Here is a 16,612-nt window from a genome sequence, read left to right as displayed (position 1 = left end):
CCCATAAGAGTACCTACACCACTTCCAGAAGTGCCAGACCCTTACACTTGCCCGCACACGCTCACCACTCATCCCACACAGCCCTGCACCAGCAGATAACGATGAGGATGATAATTCTGGGGTGGCAGAAGATTAGCAACCCTTAGATGATCCAGATGATATTACTGGCCCATCAGATGATCCTTGGGAAGACTACAATGCACCAGTGTGAGAAAGTGCCATCTTTCTTGCATGGTATGCCCCCACTTTTTGCTGAATTGCTGAATGTACTTTGACTGAGTGTGCCCTGGACTCCTGCCAATCAGGTGCCCAGGGCCTATGTTCCTTCCCTAAAACAAACCAAACCCAAATTGGCAAACCCTGGCCACATGTCAGCCCCTGGTAAATGGTACCCTAAGTACCCAGGGCTTTGTGACCAAGGAAGGCCTCTAAGAGCTGCAGCACTCCTTTTGCCACCCTTAGAGGCCCTGTACCCTTACACACACACACTGCCTTTGCAGGCTGAGTGTTTGGGTGCAAGACAAAAACAAAGTCGACATGGCACACATCCCTGTGTGGCATGCCCATCACCTACACTGCCATGGCATACATCAGTCACCCCTCTGGCTGGGTGCCTTATGCCAATGGTGTGGGCACAGGAGCAGGAGTCCTGTGCCCCTACAGTGCCCAGGTCCATTCCTGAGCACTGTAAGTGCAGTGCTGCCATTTAAGAGTACATGGTGCTGAGAGCTCATCAAACACGAGCTCCACAGCACCATAATGGCAACACTAAAGACTGAGAAGTTTGGTATCAAACTTCTCAGCACATTAAACCCACACTGATGCCAGTGTGGGATTTAATGTACCCAGCACCCCAGAGGGCATCTTAGAGGTGCCCCCTTAAACCTAACCTACAAATCCATGTCTGCTCTGAGGCTGCCTAGGCTGCCACCCAGCAGACATGTTGCTGGACCCCTGGGTAGGAGAGCCCCTGCTCTCCTGGTCCTGCAACAATGCACATCCTGGGCGAGGTGCTAAATCTCCTCCCCCAGGATGGGCAGGGGGAAGCTTCAAAGGCATGCCGCCTCTGTGAGCTTCACCAGGCCCCTGCAACCCCCCACTCTGGCGGGAAGCTTTGGTCGGAAACCCCAAATAAGGACAGGGGATGTGCCAGCCTGCCAACCCCACCCCCAGGTGGGGGAGGCGAGGTGAAGGATATCTCCGGGTTCTCATCCAGGGGATACTCATCAATAGTCATAATCTATGAATAATCCCCGCCCATGTGCGGGATCCCGGAGCAAATAGAAAAAAACATATATATACATATATATGCATATGTGAAAACATATACATGCAGCCTAAAATGTTTCAAACATGGTAATGCTGTAAATTACATAGGTTTGCTTAGCAGTGCCCCCTAACCCATAAGGAAAAAAGGAAGCACCAAGCCAATTGTAACACAGCACTGCTTTATTGTCATAAAGCAAACTTGTAATTGTAGGCATTCGCCTGTAGGCTGCAGTAGAGTATAAAGAAACAAGAATAACCTGACACCTTGCCTTTAAGGCATTAGAGTAGGGGGACCGTGCCTTTAAGGCCTGCAGGAGACCCCCTGCTCCCAGGATGCACTACAGGTGGCAGTTGGGCCAGTTCTTTTTTCCGGCTCCTTCTGTGAGGATCCTGGAGCTTGAGCTCTTCAGTCTTTGACTGAAAGTTTTGAAGATTTGATTTTTTCTCTAAAATTTTGACAGCTTCTGGTTCCTGAAGGCATTTTCTACTGGTGTACTGTAAAATTTCGAAATTTTTCCAGTCAGTATGCCTCCTTTATTTAGGAAATGCCCTTCTTGTGGAAATAAGATGGCGCTGGCAGACCCAAACTCGGTGTGTATCGTGTGTTTGCCATCTAAACACACTCCTGACCGGTGCCCCCACTGCCAGAAGTTCTCCAAGCGCACTCTGAGGGACAGAGAGCGCAACAAGTTATATGCCCAGCTGGAGAAGGAAAGAAGCCGTCGGGAGGACGATCATTCTTCTTCTAGACCACCTTCTTCAGCTACCCAGGCTCAAAAACGGCGACATACCACCTCTCCTGACTCCAGGAAGACCAAGGTTGCACGTCATTTGTCGTCAACGTCGAAGGTACCGTCAACACACGAGAGGACGACTTCGGCATCAAGAGGGTCATCTCACCGTCGAGATTCTCCGCCGCGTAGAAGTAAGTCGGCGTCGAGGCGCAGTCCTTCGGGCTCGAAGGCTGCTAGTCCGGTGAGATCTGGACTGTCTCCGTCGAGGCTTCCGTCAACGTCGAGACACTCTCCGCCGCCCTCGAGGGGTTCGGCGTTGAGAGAGGCGACGACGTACGTTTCGCCGCGAGTGGGTCGCTCTACATCCAGACAAACCCACACTCGGCGCCATGGAAGGTCGACATCGAGGTCACCAGGTCGACGTCGTAGAAGGTCGCCGTCGGAGTCCCCAGGTCGGCGTCATGGAAGGTCGACGTCGAAGTCGCCCAGTCGACGCCGAGGGAGGTCGCCGTCAAAGTCACCAGGTCGACGTCCGGGACGGTCGACGTCCTCCGGTCGACGTCAGGCGAAGGCGATCAGCGTCTATGTCTCCGCAACGCCGTCGGCGTTCAGCGTCGAGACCGCCGTCGAGGTCTGAACACCAGACTCAACACTCGGCACCTATGGTGATGCAAACGTCGTCGACGTCGAGGGGGTCGACGTCGAAAGGATAAAGCAGTGCCCGCAGAGAGACGAGTCACTTCAGAAGAGCGGTCATCGTCTCCAGGCCTGCACATCGTGCAGATCTCTCCGGAGAAGTCGCCTAAGGCTCAAGAGAGGTTCGGACTGTCACCTCGCTGGCTGGAGGATGTGGGCGCTGGCACATGTAGGAGTCCGGGATCTGAATACTCCCGCACGTATTCTCCATCCCACTTCTCTCCGCGTCAGAGTAAGTCTCCTCGAGGGAGTCCGAGGCCTCCTCCCCCACGTCGGTCTCATTCCAGGGACCGTAGATCCACGCATAAACGGCTAAGATCTCCGTCAAAGCAAAGGTCACGGTCCAGGGCTCACCACAGCGACCGCCCCCACAAGAGGCGACGCAGCAAATCGTATACTGGCTCTTCATCTACAAGGTCCTCGGTCCGGGACTACTCTCCGACCTTCTCTTCTACACCTCCTTCTAGAGTTTCCCTGGTGGATGACATCACCACTTTCTCCGACGTCCTGGGTAGAGGTGCGCAAAAACTGAACATCACATTGCACACCCCTCTGGCACCCACTTCAGTCATCTTTGATACATTGCACCACCGGTCAGCACCCAGACCTCTGCTACCTTTGGTGCCAGGATTGTTGGAACCTGCCATGGCCACGTTCCTTACTCCGGCTACGGTGGGCGCGGTGCCGTCCCGAATAGCGAAGAAGTACAAGGCCCCTGCGGAGGATACCTTATTCTTGAGGGCGGACCCGCCAGCGGACTCAGTGATCGTGGCGGCGGCCATGAAAGCTCACTCAGCCTCAGTGTCATCTTCTGTCCCCCCTGAGAAAGACAGCAAGCTGATGGACTCTTACGGCAGAAAAATGTGCAGCACCTCTGCCTCGCACATGAAGGTGGCTAGCGCTTCAGCCCTGCTAGGGCGATATGATCGTTCTTTGTGGGATTCCCTTACAAGGTTCGCTGAAAAATTGCAGAGAGAGGACCGGCAGGATTTCACAGAAATTCTCCAGGAAGGCGGGCTGGTAGCCAACCAAATAATCAGCGCCGCTGCCGATGCCTCGGATCTCGCCGCGCATGGCTACTCGCAGGGCGTCTGTTCACGGCGATCGGCCTGGCTGAGGCTAACAGGCCTCAAGCCGGATGCGCAGAAAAGGATTCTCAATCTCCCCTTTAACGGGTCGTCTTTGTTTGGGGCGCACGCAGACGACCAGATGAGCAAGATGAAGGCAGAGTTGGATACGGTTAAGGCTGTGGGGCTGGAAAAGCGGAAGGAGTTCCGTAAGCGCTTTCGTCAGGGTGACAAGCGTGCATTCCATCAGCGCATTCAAACACCCCAATGGTCCTCCCAAAATCAACAGAGGTCCCAGTTCCAGCAAAGGGGCCGCGGCAGAGGAAGGGGACATGCAAAACAGCAGCAGTCCTCCACCAAGCAGCCTTCGAAGCAGTGAGGTCTTACTTCCTCCGCGCTCGTTCGCCACTCCGGTAGGAGAAAGTATCAGTGTTCACCTGGCAGAGTGGGAAGCAATTACAAAAGACAGATGGGTGCTGAATATTGTGCAGCATGGCTACTTGCTGCGGTTCAAGTCTCCCCCTCTGCAGATACCACCACGGAGGCAGGCACTCCCTCAAATCCAAAAACGACTTTTACAGGACGAAGTGGCCACACTCCTTTCCAAGAATGCCATAGAGGAAGTTCCACCCGGGCAGAGAAATCAAGGAGTGTACTCCCGGTATTTTCTGGTTCCAAAACGAGGAGCGGTCACGGAGTACAGACCCATTCTCGATCTCCGGCTCCTGAACGGATTTGTCAGAAAAGAGATATTCCGAATGCTGGCCCTGCACCAGATCTTCCCGCATCTCCACCAGGGGGACTGGATGTGTGCCATCGACCTTCAGGATGCTTACTTTCATATCCCTGTATCAGCGAAGCATCAAATTTCTCAGATTTCAGGTCTCTCGTCGGCACTATCAGTACAGAGTCCTGCCATTCGGCCTCAAATCCGCTCCATGAACTTTCTCAAAGTGTATGGCGGTGGTGGCTGCCTTCCTCCGCAAGCGGAAGATATTCGTCTACCCTTATCTGGACGACTGGCTCCTGAAAAGTTCAACGCCGGCTCGTCTCCGGAGTCATCTATCATTTTGCCTCCGGCTGCTACGATCACTGGGTCTACAGGTCAATTACAAGAAATCGGTCCTCAATCCCACTCTGCGGATTCACTACCTGGGCGCCTCTCTGGACTCCGCAAAGGCAAGCGTGTGTCCTTCGGAGCAGAGGTTATCATCCATGCTTCAGAAATGCCGCAAGCTTCTCAACACCGCATTTCCCACAGCCAGGCAAGTGTCTTCTCTTCTGGGGTCGATGGCTTCGTGCATTTACATTGTACCCAATGTACGTCTTCACATGCGACCTCTGCAACAAGACCTAGAGGATCAGTGGTCACAGAGGTCTGGCCGATGGGACGATCTTCTTTCCCTTCACCAAGCAGCCAAAGACTCCATCAGGTGGTGGATGAAACGCTCCCATCTACTTCACGGCGTTCCTTTCCATCAAGCGCCACCGACACAGACAGTGGTAACGGATGCCTCCATGCAGGGCTGGGGTGCTCATATGGGCCAGCTTCAAGTACAAGGTCTCTGGTCCGATATCGAGCAGAGTTATCACATCAACTTCTTGGAGCTCCGAGCGGTCCATCTCGCGCTCAAATCCCTGTACCCATCCCTCCACACCAACCATGTGCAGGTTCAGACAGACAACACCACGACTATGTTCTATCTGAACAAGCAAGGAGGCACCAGATCTCGAGTGATGTCGCTGGAGGCTCAGTCCATCTGGAGATGGCTTCTGGCGAGAGGCCTGTCAATCGTCGCCGTCCACCTGCCAGGGACCCTGAACGTGCAGGCAGACGGCCTCAGCAGAGACTTCGTCGAAGCGCACGACTGGGTGCTCAACGAAGGCGTCGCTCAAGAGATCTTCCGGCTGTGGGGAGTATCAGACATCGATCTCTTTGCAGACGCGACAAACACAAAATGCCCCGTCTTCGCCTCCAGGATCCCCCAACGGGGGTCTCAGGGGAACGCGCTTTTGATCAGCTGGTCCAGGACATTGCTATACGCTTTTCCTCCTCTCCCCCTCATCCCAGCTGTGATACAGAAGTTCTACAGGGCCTGGACTCGGATGATCCTAATAGCCCCGGAGTGGCCCCGCCAATGGTGGTACCCGGACCAACTCCAGCTGTCGGAGGTGCCACACCGGAGGTTGCCTTGCCTTCCGGACTTGTTGACCAAGGACAAGGGGAGAGTGTTCCATCCCAACCTCCCCTCCCTCCGGTTGACAGCATGGCTCCTGAATTCGTCCAGGATGGACATTTAGATCTTCCACCGGACTGTATGAACATCCTCCGAGAAGTGAAAAGACCCTCTACCAGGAAGTCTTATGGCTTCAAGTGGAAGAGATTCTATTTTTGGTGCAGGGATAACGCCCTTGATCCGATCCGGGGTCAAGAACAGGTTATCCTCCCCTACTTACTGTACTTGGCGAAGTCTGGGTTAAAATATTCTTCCATCAGAGTCCATTTAGCTGCGATCACAGCTTATAGGAAATCTCCTACCCAGACCTCATTCTTCCAGATGCCAGTGGTTAAGGATTTCTTAGAGGGGCTTAAAGTATTTCCACCAGTGAGGTCTCCTTCCCCCTCCTGGGAACTCAACATTGTACTCTCTAAGCTGATGGGGTCCCCTTTCGAACCTATCCATAAGGCATCCTTGCAACACCTGACCTGGAAGGCTGCCTTCTTGGTGGCCATCACTTCTGCCCGCAGGGTGAGCGAGATTCAGGCCCTCTGCTGCAAGGAACCTTACACGGTTTTCCATGCTAATAGAGTGGTGCTCCTTACTCATCCGAGTTTTCTGCCCAAGGTGGTCTCGGACTTCCACATTAACCAGGTGATCACTTTGTCCATTTTTTTCCCGCAGCCAACCACTCCCCCGGAGAGATCCTTACATTCTCTTGATCTCCGGAGGGTGTTGAAATTTTATCTGGCTAAGACTCTCTCACTTAGAAAGTCCGACAGGCTTTTTGTTAATTACGGGCCCACTAACACAGGGCTGGCTGCTTCCAAGAGGTCCATTTCTCGATGAATTGTCTCCTGTATAGCCTTGGCTTACCAACTGTCCCATAAGGTTTTGCAGGGTAGACCTAGAGCACACTCTACTCGAGGGAAGGCTTCGACTGTAGCTCTCCTTCGCAACGTTCCCATGTCTGAGATTTGCAAAGCGGCGACATGGCGCTCAGTGCATACTTTTACGTGCCATTATTGCCTAGATTCAGATGCACAGGCCGACGCCCAGGTGGGGCAGGCTTCTTTGAGGAACTTGTTTGTGTGTGACTGCAAGTCTTAAATGCTATAATGCTCGTCCGCGAGACTTTGGGTATGGGCTTGCTACTCTATTCATAGATTATGACTATTGATGAGTATCCCCTGGATGAGAAGGATTAGTTACTTACCTGCAATCCTAGTTCTCATCCAGGGGTATACTCATCAAAGTCATAAGCGACCCACCCACCTCCCCGGACGAGCATTGTTCTCCTTAAGGTATTGTGTCTGGAATCCAGATATGTTCAGGTGCGAATGCACCGCCAAAAAGAACTGGCCCAACTGCCACCTGTAGTGCATCATGGGAGCAGGGGGTCTCCTGCAGGCCTTAAAGGCACGGTCCCCCTACTCTAATGCCTTAAAGGTAAGGTGTCAGTTTTTCTTGTTTCTTTATACTCTACTGCAGCCTACAGGCGAATGCCTACAATTACAAGTTTGCTTTATGGCAATAAAGCAGTGCTGTGTTACAATTGGCTTGGTGCTTCCTTTTTAGGTCTCGGCTCGATGGCTGCGCTTGCGCAGTCTCGGTCTGAGATTTAATGACTTGGAGAAGAGGGGCTTGAACCTGCCCCTCTTCTCCCCTGTTCTCCATTGGCTGGCCTCTTGAATGCTGGCCAGCCATTGGAGAAGAGGTCCGTCACTCCGAACAGGCCCCGTCCTTTTCGGATTCGGGGGCGTTTTTTTGTCTACTTTTCTAATTATCGCAGGCCGGCCCTTTTTTCGCTGGTGGGCGTGTTTTTTTTTTTTTTTTACAGGGACGTTCTCTGTTTCTTTACGTCTCGCCTACCGAAGGCTCCGCTTGTTGTTTCTACCTGTTATTACACTTGAAGGGGGTTGGGAGGGGAACAAGTCTTCAGTCCGCTGGCACCCCACATCTAGCCGGGAAATGAAAGCCTCTGCCCCCACCCACCTGTCGACCCCGCAGGGCGCCGGGGTCTTACCGGAATGCAGGCTCCCGATAGTGGTGATCTCAGGCCGCGCAAGCCCCAGGATGTTCCACAGCATCAGGTCGCAGGCAAGCCTCCGCCACGGGCACATCCACAGCAAGGCTGGCCGACCGCAGCGCTGCTATTCTGCGCTGCCTCGGTGGGCTCAGGTGCCCGCGGCCTGCCTCCCTGCTCTGCGCTGCCTCCACGCAGGCAGATGCCCCACGTGCCTCCGCCCGCCATCGAAGACGATGCAGTAGCAGGAACCAAACCCGTACTGTGTGGCGACTTCCTTGCAGGTCACTGCATGGTCTGTGATGCAACTGGGGTCAGGATCACTGCTGGATATTGGCAGATACGGGCTCAGGCAGACGGAGCTCTGCTAGGGCACATCCGCCATGCTTTGCTTTCAAGCCATGCCCCTCCATAATAAACAATCTTAAGAAACACCACACAGAGCATACACTTGTAAAGCAATGTGTTCTAAGAATTATCCTTGTTTGGAGTTTTTAGTTAGCGGGAATTTGGGCCACAGGCTTTAGGGGAACACCAGATTACATTTCAAACATAAATGTTTTATTGGGGGATGGTTAAGGGATTTGTCTAGAATCATGGTACACTGTCTCTGAGCCTATGCGGGGCTCAGGCAGATCCCCTAGTCCCAAGATCCGCAGCTGTGTCCCCTCAGGCCACATCTCCTTGCCTTTCAGGCAGTGGGGGATCCAGCGGAGCACACAGTCAGCTTCATGAGCAACTCTCTCTCCCTTTTCTGACTTCACCGGTTCCGAAAAAGAACATGCAGTGACAGCTGATGCAACGCAAGGAAACGTGTGTTCACAGGCTTACTGGGAGTCGTAGTTCAGTACGCAGCCCGTGGTCGTTGGTGTTCATGATACCCTAGACAACATACAACTACATCCCCCGGCGTCCTATACGAGGGAGGCATGTCAAAGTAAGGGAAGGTAATGACTTTTGCAGGTTGACGGAAATTGTAGTCTAATTGGTTACTAAATTATGTTCAAATAAGCATTTTAAACGTGCAAAAAACCTACATATGCCAATATGCACAAGATGAAAGAAGCTCCGCAAATTCGGTGGGGCGTAGTTCTTTCAGGTTGAGATGTTCGGGAGTGCCCAGAGGTCCTTGAGTAGAGGTTCAGACGATCTATAAATTAAAAAAAAACTATATATTGCGTGCCGACCCTAGAATGCCGAGACCATTGCATTGTAAACCACCGGTGTTTTTGTCCCGGTGGTAGCAACACAAAGAGGCCTGGTGACTCACCGGGGGATGGCGCAGCTCTCGTGGGCGGCGCCAGGTGGACGGCAGAGCTCAGGGCCCGTCTCCGCAGGAGGCACCGCTGCACCTAGGCCTGCAGCTGATAACGCTGTAATAGTCCTCCATTGAGGATCGGGGCTCCCGCGCGCTAATTACTCATTTATCACAACTGGCAGCCCTGCTGATCTATAATTACTCTTCCCTTATCCGGCTGCTCTGTCATGTCCATGCGCAGAGCAGAGCCACTGTGAGGCAAAGGCTCCTGCTAATGCATGGAAATTGCTCTCTGTAATTGTAGAAGCGTTCACCAATGGTTTAAAAAAAAAATCAAATAATTTTTCCACATATTTGTGAAAATGGGAGTTTACAGAGATAAAGCAGGGCCTTTAACCAAATCAAAAATAAACATACATACGTTGGCAAACAGCTGTGGAGAGAATTGTGTGTGAGTTGCTCTGTGTGTGTGGGTGGCTTTGTGTGGGTGGCTCTGTGTGTGGGTGCAAATGCAATAGGTCTCGCATTTGAGAGTGATTAAGCTATTGACATTGTAAATAACAATGCCGTTTCTTTAAATGTTTTAAAAACATAAACAAAAATAATGTCATGAGCAATACCTATAGCTCTAACTTTAACAATGCCGAGACCATTGCATTGTAAATGCTTGTTTCCTTATGGGTTAGAGGGCACTGCTATACAAACCTATGTAATTTACAGCATTACCATGTTTGAAACATTTTAGGCTGCATGTATATGTTTTCACATATGCATATATATGTATATATATGTTTTTTTCTATATGCTCCGGGATCCCGCACATGGGCGGGGATTATTCATAGATTATGACTTTGATGAGTATACCCCTGGATGAGAACTAGGATTACAGGTAAGTAACTAATCCCTCTCGCCATCTTGAAGATGGGGAGCCCTACCTGTGAGAAAGTGGCTCTGTATATACTGTTCCCTAATAGGTACAGGGTGTACAGAGTCCACAGTCCCCCAGGGTTTGACAGAGGTTAAAGTTAGATATAACCTTACTCTTTAAAGTGGTAGCTTGGTCGAGCAGTAAGGCAGTACCAGAGGACAGTGTAAAGCATTTGTTGTACACACTCAGTCAGCAAATGGTCTCACACACTCAATAACTGAACTCTAGACCAATGATTTATATATAAAATAATTATATGTTTGTTTTATTTTAGAACCAACACTTGGATTTAAAATATACTTTCTCAGCATGAGATGTTTCATATAAATACTTTTGCAATATGCAATTGACTTTTGTAAACAGTTACAAGTGGTTGCAACGGCAACTCTATTTCAAACACAACAATGCATTAAGCTCAATGATAAATTCAAGTTATTTGTAACAGATTACTTTTTAGATTACTTTTGGAATTCCAGGACTGGATCCTAGATTCAGTCCTGGGTCAGTATTCAGAATCAAGTGATGAAAGTCGACTTTAGTACTGTAATGATTTTTAACTAATATTTAACGGTTTTAAAAGTTGACACTCAGAAAATATTTCAGAGAAAACAATCCATGATTCCCTATGGAAGAAAATTCAGGTTATAGGTACAGTATGTTCTCGTTACTTTTGCAATCCAGTACTGGGTGCCTAGACTCAGTACTGGGACCTTTATCCAAAACAGGTAAGTAATTACGTTTTCAGATATTATACGATTTTTGACGAATATTTAAAGATTGCAGAAATCAACACTTAGAAGAAATTTCACAGAAAAACAGTCAATGGTTTTCTATGGAAGAAAAATGAGTTAAAGATAAGTACAGTTGTGGGTATTTTGTCAGTGCTGGGCACCAAGATCCAGCACTGGGAGCTCACCTAAGAGCAGGTGAGTAAATTCGTTTTTGTCACTCGGCTGATTTTTGGTGAATATTTGAAGATTTGAAAAGTCCACACTTAGAAGAAATTTCAGGAAAAAGCCAGTCAATGATACCCTATGAGAAAAATAGAGTTTGCGGTTTAAGGGTAAGTACTGGACTGGCAGAGTGGAGGTTCTGGGCACAGACTCAGGGGGTCTCCCAGGGTCAGGTAGGTACAGTTGGTTCACCCTCAGCGACTCTAGGGCGGCCGGGTGCAGAGAGAGTTAGGCCCAATGTTATCCTATGGGGGATAGGGGGGCTTGTTTGGTGGCTGCTGTCTGGCAAGCCACGCGGCTGTGGGAGCTGGGCTCCTGGTCACTTACTCAGGGCAAGTGGGGAAGTAGGTAGGTGTAGAGTTTTCACTGCCAGGGCCACTCGGGCGGCTGGGTGCTGAGTGCTTTTGAGCCTTCGGGCGCTCAATGGATTTCAATGGGAAATCTACGGTTTGGAAAAAGACTGCAAGCTCGGGGACGAGGACTCTTCAGGTGCCACCACCACTTCGAGAGGTAAGTTGGGTAGTTGGAGGATAGGTAGGTACCCCGGGATTGGACACAGAGGGCCGTGGGGCGCCGGGTGCAGGGGTGCCTTTTGGTGTCGGAAAATCTTACCCTCTGTTGTTTGCGGTTGGGGTGGCACACGGTTCTGAGGCTGCAGGCTTCATCAGGATTGTCGAGGGGGGGTCCTTGGGTGCCAGACTCGGGGTCACAGTCGCCGTGGGGTCGTCCTTGTGGGTTTAGTTCACTCCGGCACCGGCCAGGCTGGGCTGGTGCAGAATGGGCTGGGATCGCGGTTCCGGGCTGCTGCCAGTTGTGAAAGGTAGGTTTTGAGTAGAGCCTCTACTCATGGGAGTCCCAGGGAATCAGAGTTCAAAGGTAGCCAGGTCCTCCGGGGTTTCTGAGGTTGCTGGCCACAAGAGATGCCGCGCTGGAGCAGGAGCAGGTTCGAGGGTCGACAGGCCGGTAGAGCTGGGGCCAAAGCAGTTGGTGTCTTCCTCTTTTTAGCAGCTGCAGGGCAGGTCTTTGTTCTTCTTGCTCTTCTTGTAGTTGCGAATCGGGGATCTGGGGAAGGAAGGTTCAGGGTGCCCCTAAATACTAGATTTAGGGGCGTTACAGGTAGGTGAAGGGCAGGGGCCAATGGGTCCCTGTCCTGGGGTGGGTACACCCCCTATCCTGCCTCTCTCCTGTGGGAGGGGGGCAGGAGCCTAGTCCTGACTGGGCAGGGCTTCCCATCTTCAAGATGGCGAGAGCCCGGAGATGTGCTTCACCTCGCCTCCCCCACCTGAGGGGTGGGGTTGGCAGGCTGGCACATCCCCTGTCCTTATTTGGGGTTTCTGGCCAAGATTCCCGCCAGAGTGGGGGGTTGCAATGGCCTGTGGAAGCTCACAGAGGCGGAATGCCTTTGAAGCTTCCCCCTGCCCATCCTGGGGGAGGAGATTTAGCACCTCGCCCAGGATGTGCATTGTTGCAGGCCCAGGAGAGCAGGGGCTCTCCTACCCAAGGGTCCAGCAACATGTCTGCTGTGTGGCAGCCTAGGCAGCCTCAGAACAGACTTGGATTGTAGGTTTAGGATTCAGGGGGCCTCTCTAAGATGCCCTCTGTGGTGCTTTGTACATTAAATCACACACTGGCATCAGTGTGGATTTAATGTGCTGAGCAGTTTGATACCAAACTTCTCAGTCTTCAGTGCTGCCATTATGGTGCTGTGGAGTTCGTGTTTGACAAGCTCCCAGCCCCATATTCTCTTAGCTGGCAGCACTGCACTTACAGGACCCAGGAATGGACCTGGGTACTGTAGGGGCACAGGGCTCCTGCCTCTGTGTCCACACCACTGGCATAGGGCACCCAGCTAGAGGGGTGGCTGATGTATTCCAGGGCAGTGTAGGTTGTGGGCATGGCACACAGGGATGTGTGCCATGTCGACTCTCTGTTTTGTCTTGTATCCAGACACTCAGCCTGCAAGAGCAGTGTGTGTGTGTTAGGGTACAGGACCTCTAAGGGTGGCACAATGAGTGCTGCAGCCCTTAGAGGCCTTCCTTGGTCACAAGGCCCTGGGTACCTAGGGTACCATTTACCAGGGGCTGACATGTGGCCATGGTTTGCCAATTTGGGTTTTGGCTGTTAGGCAGTTTTTAGGGAAGGAACACAGGCCCTGGGCACCTGATTGGCAGGAGCCCAGGGCACAACAAGGAAAAGTGCATCAGCTATTAGGCAAAAAGGGGGGGTGGGGTTACTGCAACAAAAACCCAATTTCTTCCCACAGGAGAGAGGCAGGATAGGGGGTGTACCCACCCCAGGACGGGGACCCATTGGTCCCTGCCCTTCACCTACCTGTAACGCCCCTAAATCTAGTATTTAGGGGCACCCTGAACCTTCCTTCCGCAGATTCAAAACTACGAAGAGCAAGAAGAAAGAAGACCTGCCCTGCAGCTGCTGAAAAGAGGAAGACCCCAACTGCTTTGGCCCCACCCCTACCGGCCTGTCGACCCTCGAACCTGCTCCAGCCCGGCATCTCTTGTGGCTAGCAACCTCACCAACCCCGGAGGACCTGGCTACCTTTTGGCTCTAAGCCCCTGGGACTCCCATGAGTAGAGGCTCTACCCGACACCTATCTCTAACCCCCAGCAGTAGCCCGGAACCGCGAACCCAGCACACTCTGCACCAGCCGAGCCTGGCCAGTGCCGGAGTGAACAAAGACCCTGAGGACTACCCCACGGCGACTGACCCCGAGTCCGGCACCCAAGGACCTCCCTCGACACTCCTGAAGAAGCCTGCAGCCTCAGAACAAGGTGCCCCCCCTAACGCGATCAACAGAGGGTAAGATTTCCCGACACCAGAAGGCACCCCTGCACACGGCGCCCCACGGCCCCCTGTGCCCAATCCCGGGGTACCTACCTATCCTCCAACTACCCAACTTACCTCTCGAAGTGGTGGTGGCACCTGAAGAGTCCTCGTCCCCGAGCTTGCAGTCTTTTTCTAAACCGGAGATTTCCCATTGAAATCCATTGAGCGCCCGAAGGTTCAAAAGCCCTCTGCACCCAGCCACCCGAGTGGCCCTGGCAGTGAAAACTCTACACCTACCTACTTCCCCACTTGCCCTGAGTAAGTGACCAGGAGCCCAGCTCCCACAGCCGCGTGGCTTGCCAGTCAGCAGCCACCAAACAAGGCCCCCCTATCCCTCAATGGATAACATTAGGCCTAACTCTCTCTGCACCCGGCCGCCCTAGAGCTGCTGAGGGTGAACCAACTGTACCTACCTGACCCTGGGAGACCCCTGAGTCTGTGCCCAGAACCTCAACTCTGCCAGTCGAGTACTTACCCTTAAACCGCAAACTCTATTTTCCTCATAGGGTAACATTGACTGGCTTTTTCCTGAAATTTCTTCTAAGTGTGGACTTTTCAAATCTTAAAATATTCACCAAAAATCAGCCGAGTGACAAAAACGAATTTACTCACCTGCTCTCAGGTGAGCTCCCAGTGCTGGATCTTGGTGCCCAGCACTGACTCTGACAAATACTTACAACTGTACTTACCCTTAACTCAATTTTCTTCCATAGGAAACCATTGACTGTTTTTCTGTGAAATTTCTTCTAAGTGTCGATTTCTGCAATCTTTAAATATTCTTCAAAAATCGTATAATGTCTGAAAACGTAATTACTTACCTGTTTTGGATAAAGGTCCCAGTACTGAGTCTAGGCACCCAGTACTGGATTACAAAAGTAACGAGAACATACTGTACCTGTAACCTGAATTTTCTTCCATAGGGAATCATTGACTGTTTTCTCTGAAATATTTTCAGTGTCAACTTTTAAAATAGCTAAATATTATTTAAAAATCATTACAGTAATTAAGTCGACTTTCATCACTTGATTCTGAGAACTGACCCAGGACTGAATCTAGGATCCAGTCCTGGAATTACAAAAGTAATCTAAAAAGTAATCTGTTGCAAATAACTTGAATTTACCATTGAGCTCAATGTATTGTTGTGTTTAAAAATAGAGTTGCCTACTGCAACCACTTGTAACTGTTTACAAAAGTCTATTGCATATTACAAAAGTATTTATATGAAACATCTGCTGAGAAAGTATATTTTAAATCTAAGTGTTGGTTCTAAAATAAAACAAGCATATATTTTTTTTATACATAAACCATTGATCTGAAAGAAACACGTTAGTTATATTCCTCACCTTGGAATATCCCCAGGCATCAGACTGGATCCGGAAGATTTTTCGTCAGCAATACCGCTTGCGCGTCGCTAGGCGTCGTCTGCGGCTCCGCGTCCGTCGTTGGCGTCGTGCGCCGGAATGACGTCGTCGGAGTACTTAGACGCCGCCCTCGCGCGCTGACGTCAGTTCTTCTTTTTTCCGCGCCAGTAAGCGCAGATCCGGGAGAGCTACCCCTTTTAGTCTTTTTTGACTAAATTTTTTGATCCTTTTTGATCTTGTCTCGACTCCGGTGCCGGTAGGATGCCTGGTTTCAAAGCCTGTGCTGACTGCAACCGCTTGATGACGGTTACGGATCATCACCGCCGGTGCCTTTACTGTTTGGGCCTCGACCACGACGCGGAGTCGTGCTCGGACTGCAAGGCCCTGACCTCGAAGGCTAGACGGGAGCAGTCCCGTAAGCTCCTCGAGCTTCGCCACTCGGCTCTGCGCCCCTCTCGATCCCGGTCCAGGAGGAGGTCCAAGGATCGGTCACGGAGCCGCAGCCGACGTCATCATCGCTCGTCTGGCTTCAAGTCTTCGGGTAAGTCAAGGACTCCAAGAAGTCCAAGAGGCGACACCGCTCTTCGGACTCCCCTCGCCGGTCGCGCGACTCGGCTGAGGGTCAGGGTGGTTCCACCCCCGCGGCTCCGGCGGAGCCGCAGGCGCCGCGTAAGTCCCCATACCCGCAGGTCCCTGGGACTGACGCGACGCCGGCGGAAGTCAGTGCCTTCCTCTCGGCCATGAGGAACCTGGCTCCGCCGTCGACGCCCGCTGGCGCGCCTTCGGGCCCCGCGGACCCGACTGGGCAACCTTGCATGCCGGCGGCTCAGGCCCCGGCGCCGTCGCCGGCCACGACGCCGCAGGTTCCCGAAGGACTCGTCCCCGAGTCCCCGTCGACGCCGGTCGACCTCGTGACGCCTCCTCTGCCGGCGTCAACACCGGTACCACGTCCGACGCCGGCTCCGCTCGGCGTCCAGCCCCAGTTCAGCCCCGCTCCGGACACGGCGCCGTTACGGCGTCGATGGACGCCGCGTACGGCGCCGTTAGAGATACATTATGTCTATCGTCCGGCTCCGATCCTTCCTCCTGTTTACCAGGAATCGGATGACGGGGACGTCTGGGAGGGGTCCGATGACCCTATGGCCGTTCAGGCTCAACTGTCACAGGACTGGGCAGATGAACTGGGGGAGGCCAGTGGTCTGTATACCTCACCAGACACTGGATTCATCTCTCCTCCGACTGTGGCTTCGGAGGAGG

The 16,612-nt window shown here is 52.1% G+C and overlaps 1 protein-coding gene across 1 annotated transcript in view; it reads left to right on the top strand.

Annotated features, from left to right (window-relative positions):
• The window catches only part of LOC146770974 (cyclin-dependent kinase 12-like), a 59,889-nt gene that overhangs the window by 5,618 nt on the left and 37,659 nt on the right, over positions 1-16,612 (top strand). The gene's annotated exons all lie outside the window — the stretch shown is intronic.

The sequence above is a fragment of the Triturus cristatus genome, unplaced genomic scaffold (assembly GCF_964204655.1).
Source record: "Triturus cristatus unplaced genomic scaffold, aTriCri1.1 SCAFFOLD_569, whole genome shotgun sequence".
NCBI lineage: Eukaryota > Metazoa > Chordata > Amphibia > Caudata > Salamandridae > Triturus > Triturus cristatus.
Note: the sequence above shows the minus strand (reverse complement) of the source record. Positions and strands in the feature narration are given on the sequence as shown.